We start from the raw sequence: 6,867 nt of genomic DNA, 5'->3' as shown, positions 1-6,867 counted from the left end.
TTTTGCAGTACGCGGGCCTCTCACTGTTGTGGCCTCTCCCGTTATGGAGCACAGGCTCCGGACGCGCAGGCCCAGTGGCCATGGCTCACGGGCCCAGCCGCTCCGCGGCACATGGGATCTTCCCAGACCAGGGCACAAACCCGTGTCCCCTGCATCGGCAGGCGGACTCTCAACCACTGCGCCACCAGGGAAGCCCTAGGACATCCTTTTGATTGTGTTCAAAATCAACTCATTTTTAGAAAGCTTATATTAACTTCATGAATGCAGAAATAAATGACTTCTGGAACCCATTAAACATTTTTTAAAATCTCTATAACCCTGGAATGTAATGCTGAATTATATCCTTTATTGAGCACCATCTATATTTTAATATTTCCTAACTGTGAAATTGGATAGGTTACTTAACTTCTCTATGCCTCCATTTCTTTATGTGTAAAATACTATAATGGTATAATAATGATCAAATTGTAAGTGATTAAACACATGTAACTCCCTTTGGACAGTATCTGATACTCAGTGTTATTATCATTATTATCATCATCATCATTATTATCATCATTATTAATGCTATTAGAGAAGTCAAACGGTAGGAATATTTTATAAGTACCGTAGAAAGATGTAAACATTCTATTACCATCTATCCCCCCCCTTTTTTTTTTTTTTGCGGTACGCGGGCCTCTCACTGTTGTGGCCTCTCCTGTTGCAGAGCACAGGCTCCGGATGCGCAGGCTCAGCGGCCATGGCTCACGGGCCCAGCCGCTCCGCGGCATGTGGGATCTTCCCAGACCGGGGCACAAACCCGTGTCCCCTGCATCGGCAGGCGGACTCTCAACCACTGTGCCACCAAGGAAGCCCCCCATCTATCCCCTTTTGAACCCAAATAATTTATTCTATGACAAGAGCTTTAGAACACAATAAGAGCATGAAGGCCTCTGTTTTAGAGCTCATAAATTTTGCTGCACCAGAAAATTCATACTGGAAAGAAACTCTATGGAAGAAATTTCTTTACGGTTGTAGAGCTTTTTTATAAAATCAAGGAGAGGTGATTTTTCTACAACAAATTACAAAAGCAGAAGTCATTATTCCACATTTTCTAATTACTACTTTAAGGATAAAATAATTTACCAACAAAATGATAGCCAAGTTAACACCATTAAAAAAAACCCTATAAAATATTGTCTTAAATGAGAAATCAAAGCAAAATTTACCAACTACACTTTTTCCTCATTATCTGAACCTAATCTATTCCTGATAACAGGTTGAACAGTAAATTTTCAGATGCCCAAACTTCAGAGCCTACCTACATTCCATTACATCAAATGGGAAAAATAATGTTTCCAATGCATTCAAGTACCCTAACCAATTTTCCCAAACATAATTTAAATTCAAGTTAAACCACTTACATGAATTCTCTCAGAGATTTCTGAATAATATAAAACATTTAAAACCCAGTTAACAAGTAATTAATTTAGCAGACATGTTTGTGCATGCAATTATTTTGAACATTATAAAGTATGAATTATGTTTTTCTTCTACACTTCAAGGAACAGATACTATGACGATATATAATGAAATGCATTAGTACATAATGGAAATAAATAATTATTAAAATAAAAGAAAATAATAATAAAAGTAAAATAAAAGATACTGATAGAAGAATTGATACAAAATTTCCCAAGACAATACTTTTCCATACGCGAGGCACTCTGCTGTTTTCTATTACATAGTCTGTAGTGAACACTGCAGCCCACTTTGTTGTCTTCACAGCTTAATATTCATTATCCCCACTCTAAAAAACACTGGTTTTACATATATATTACAAAATTATAATCTAAATGTTAATCCACCATTTTTTAAACAACAAGAACAAAAAAGATAAGTGTGATTGAGAACCATTAGAACACTCTGAATCATTAGTGTAACCACGGTGATGCCAATGCAGTCATGCATTCTCCACTCAGATTAGACAAACTATGCCATCATTGGTCAGTTGTTTACAATTCAGGGACTACCATTATTGCCCAACTAAATTTAAAGAAAATGTAAATAATGGAATGTAAGTAGAATGTTATGTGCTACAATGATAATAGGTTATTGATAATAACTCTGACAAGTAATATATATGCATGTTAGCAGCCTTTTGCAGAAAATACCCAGAACCAGATTTTCCTAAGATACATTCAAGAAATAATAATCTCCAAAATACCTTTGGAGAAGAAGTGTTCTGCCTCATTGCATATAAGGCCATGAATAACCAAATTTTCTTATTGGCTTAATGAATTCCACTTTGAACAAGCCAAATTAAAAAACTGTAAGAAGTCCCACAATAAAGAAAATATTACCTTTGTTTAACCCATTGTTTCCCAGTCCTGACCATGAATCCCTTCTATTCCATAATACTTAATATTTTGTGTTGTGAACACACTTCGAGAAATCTATCCTTGACCAAAAGGAATAATTATGAGGAAATTTAAGGCATAATTGCAGTTATTTAAATTTAGTGGGTGGCATAATGCTTTTCTGTTCTACAATCAGTCACTAAACTATACAGGGACAATCCTTCTAGCTTAAATTTTCACAATCGTTTCCCTACTCTGTCATCTAGGGGTCAATTTAGTAAGGTTTTTATTCTTGATGCTGTTGTTACAAGATTGTTTAACAGGAGAAACTTGAATGAATGCTAATTATCTCAGCACTGTTATGTTTATTTCATAAATCAAATTTTAAAACTTAGGGTTTACCTTTTAAGGTAGTGGGAGGGGATAGGAATGTACACTAATCAAAGGATTATTAAAGACAAACGGAAGTCATGGCTGCAATATTGGTTTATTTGCTACTTTAAGATATATTGATACCATCATAACTGTTCAAAATTAAGCCTTATTTCCCTTACATGCATATAATTATTTTCAAAAGTCATTACATTCCTCTTACAACATTCCATATTAAAGTTTATGCCATACCAAAGAAATAGTGCAAAAAATTAAAAAATAAATCACCTTCACTATCTCTCAACCATCTACTGTTAAAACTTTGGTTTTTATTTTTTATTTCCTTCTTTTTTCAAATATGGCCCACATCTTAATGTAATAAGAGTATGTTTTAAGGGATAAGTACCCATTTATCTGTAACTTGCTTTATTTTGTTTAAACTTAAAAAAAAATATATATATATATATATATTTATTTGGTTGCACCAGGTCTTAGTTGCAGCAGGCGGACTCCTTAGTTGCGGCTCACTGGCTCCTTAGTTGCGGCACATGGGCTCCTTAGTTGTGGCATGCAAACTTTTAGTTGTAGCATGCATGTGGGATCTAGTTCCCTGACCAGGGATTGAACCCGGGCCCCTGCATTAGGAGCGCAGAGTCTTATCCACTGCACCACCAGGGAAGTCGCTCTTTTAACTTTTTATTGTAGAAAATTTCAAATATATACAAAAATAGAATAGTAAAATCAACAGCCATGAACTTACCACATATTTTTAATAATCACCCATTTTTTGCCTTTCTTGTTTCATCTTCCAAATATTTTTGGCTAGGATATTTTAAAGTCAAGCCAGTATATTGTCATTTGCCCTCTACATATTTCAGTGTGTATCTTGAACAGCTGACTTATTTTACAGATTTTATTAATTATAGTTGGTTTATTTGAGTAGGATTTAAATGAGGCCTGCACATTGCATTTGGTTGGTATGTCTCTTGTGCACCTTGCTTTTCTTATTAAAAATGCCTACAATAAAACAGGAACATTGTAACAGCAATGCCATGATATATCCTACCCATTTCCCCAAAGCTGGGTATTCGGGTTATTTTTCTTTTTCTTTTTTGTTTGTTTGTTTGCAGTGTACAACCAGGAGATTTTTAAATTCATGGTCATTTGTGGGGGTTTTTGTTTGTTTTTTGTTTTATGGTATGTGTGTGTGTGTGTGTGTGTGTGTGTGTGTGTGTGTGTGTGTTTATTGGAGTATAGTTACTTTACACTGCTGTGTCAGTTTCTGCTATACAGCAAAGTGAATCAGCCATGCATATACATACATCCCCTCTTTTTTGGATTTCCTTCCCATTTCTAGTTCACCACAGAGCACCGAGTAGTATTCCCTGTGCTATACAATAGGTTCTCATTAGTTATCTATTTTATACATAGTAGTGTATATATATCAATCCCAATTTCCCAATTCATCCCACCTGCACTTCCCCCTTGGTATCCATACATTTGTTTTCTACGTCTGTGTCTCTATTTCTGCTTTGCAAATAAGATCATCTTTACCATCTTTCTAGATTCCACATATATGCATTAATATACCATATTTGTTTTTTTGTTTTTTTGTTTTTTTGCAGTACGCGGGCCTCTCACTGCTGTGGCCTGTCCCGTTGCGGAGCACAGGCTCCGGACGCGCAGGCTCAGTGGCCATGGCTCACGGGCCCAGCCGCTCCGCGGCATGTGGGATCCTCCCGGACCGGGGCACGAACCCGTGTCCCCTGCATCAGCAGGCGGACTCCCAACCACTGCGCCACCAGGGAAGCCCCTCATATTTGTTTTTCTGACTTAACTTCACTCAGTATGACAGTCTCTAGGTCCATTCCCATCTCTGCAAATGACACAATTTTGTTCTTTTTTATGGCTGAGTAATATTCCACTGTATATATGTACCACATCTTTATCCATTCCTTTCAGGTTATTTCTTTGTTGCTGCAAACCAGTGCAATAAATATCCTTATATGCTTATTTTTGCATGTTGGTTTTTTATTTCCATAGAATATATTCCTACAGATTAGACTGCTAAATCAAATTATGTGTACTTTTTTATATTAAAAGATTATGCCAAATTTTGAAAAAGTAAATTTACATTCTCATCATTAATGTATGAGAGTATTCATTCCCCATAACATCAGCAGGGGCAAAAAATATGGAATTCCTTTGGAGTCATGATGGAATAACAGGTTTGGACAGGACCTGATCCCTGACAGAGAGGAACAAATGAAGTGAGCAACATGATTATACCAACTTTCCACCTACAGGCACATTCTGGAAAATGAGAAAGGTGGCCCCAAATAGACAGAGCATCCTGCTGTTACTGTGTTGAGAAGATGAGGATCATGAGACTGACATGCCTGCAAGTTGCAGGGTAGTTACGTTGAGGAGGGAGCTATACAGAGAAGAGTTTCAGAAATGTACAAAAGAGTACATTTTAATCTTTCCTAAAAGAAGTAGGGTGTGATCCTACAAGACCAGGCAAAGAGTAATTAAGGAGCTGCTAGTTGGAAAATGCCCAGAGCTGATACAGAGCAAAGATATGTTCTAATTCTGACCCTGATGGGATGGTCACCCATACTATTTATTAGGTAGCCCAGAAGAGTTATGTATTAGGAGTAGAGCTAAACTATGTGTAAAGCAAACACTTCAGACCTATCCTAAACTGCTTTTTAAAAGCTTCAAAAGAATCAAGCCAACTTGCAAGTAATGTAACTGCCTGCAGAGCAAAGCTCAACACTTTAAAAGAATAACAATAACCACCATTTAACAATGTAAATTTCACAATGTCCAGTATCTATATGATGAAGTAGAAAAATGTAACAAAAGACCAGGAAAAATCAACCAGTTGGCCCAGACTGAAATGGCAGGGAGAATGGTATTAGTATAACATTATTAAAGAAGTTGTTATACTCGATATACTGAAGACTTTTTAAACCATAAACATAATGAGAACAGAAATTGAAGATATATAAGAGAACAAGATGGAACTTCTAGAAAGGAAAACTATCCAAGAAGAAAATTTTATTGGGAGATTAAATACAATAGAAGAAAAAAATCAGTGAACTTAAAAACATGCCAGGAAGAATGAAGCACAGAAAGAAAAAGACTGAAAGAAGAGATCCCCAGTGACCTTTGGGAAAATATAAAGAAGTTTAAGATACATATAAATGGGGCTTCCCTAGTGGCACAGTGGTTGAGAGTCCACCTGCCGATGCAGGGGACATGGGTTCGTGCCCCGGTCTGGGAAGATCCCACATGCCGCGGAGTGGCTGGGCCCGTGAGCCATGGCTGCTGAGCCTGTGCGTCCGGAGCCTGTGCTCCGCAACAGGAGAGGCCACAACAGTGAGAGGCCCGCATACCACAAAAAAAAAGAAAGAAAAAAAGAAATAAAAAGATACATATAAATGGAATGTCAGCAATATGGTGGAACAAGATGTCCTGGACCCTCTTTTCCCCAACAAACCCACTGATTCTGCAATTCATGGAAAAATTCTCTTTGAGAGAAATCTAGAAACTAATTGACAGGCTTCTGCACACCAAGAAAATGCAAAACCCGACTGACCAAAACTTGTAGGGAGGTATGGGACACTCTCCCACCAAAGTCTCAGTCCCTAGTGCAATACCAAATGATCAGTGAGAAACCCCCTAGCTACCAGCCTCACACAGGGGAGGAAAGCAAATAGTTCATACATCCTGCACTCTAGGGAGCTCCCCAAAATACTGGCTACTCTCTTGCCAGTCATGGAGCTCCGACAGATCCAGCAAAGTCTAGTCACTCAGTGGAAAATGGAGATGGTGACTTTGGCTTGTAGACACCATAGATCCTCCTCTGTTCAGCAAAGTGAGCAGATGAGAAATCCCAGCCCTCGACTTCACTGTGGGGAAGGAAAAAGTTGATCCATGTGTTCAATACTCCAACTTTGCTGGGGATACCCAAAGAACTGGCATCTTACATAACAGTCTTAGAGGTCTGACAGGTATGACACAATCTATCCAACTGGGGGAAAACAGACAATGGTTTGTTTTGGTAGACACCATAACTCCCCATTCTCAGCTCAAGAAGAGTGAGTGGGCAAAAATCACAGTTGTCTACTTCTTCCTTGGGAGGGAAAGA

The sequence above is a fragment of the Lipotes vexillifer genome, unplaced genomic scaffold (genome assembly GCF_000442215.2).
Source record: "Lipotes vexillifer unplaced genomic scaffold, Lipotes_vexillifer_v1.1 scaffold182, whole genome shotgun sequence".
NCBI classification, from domain to species: Eukaryota; Metazoa; Chordata; class Mammalia; order Artiodactyla; family Lipotidae; genus Lipotes; species Lipotes vexillifer.
Note: the sequence above shows the minus strand (reverse complement) of the source record.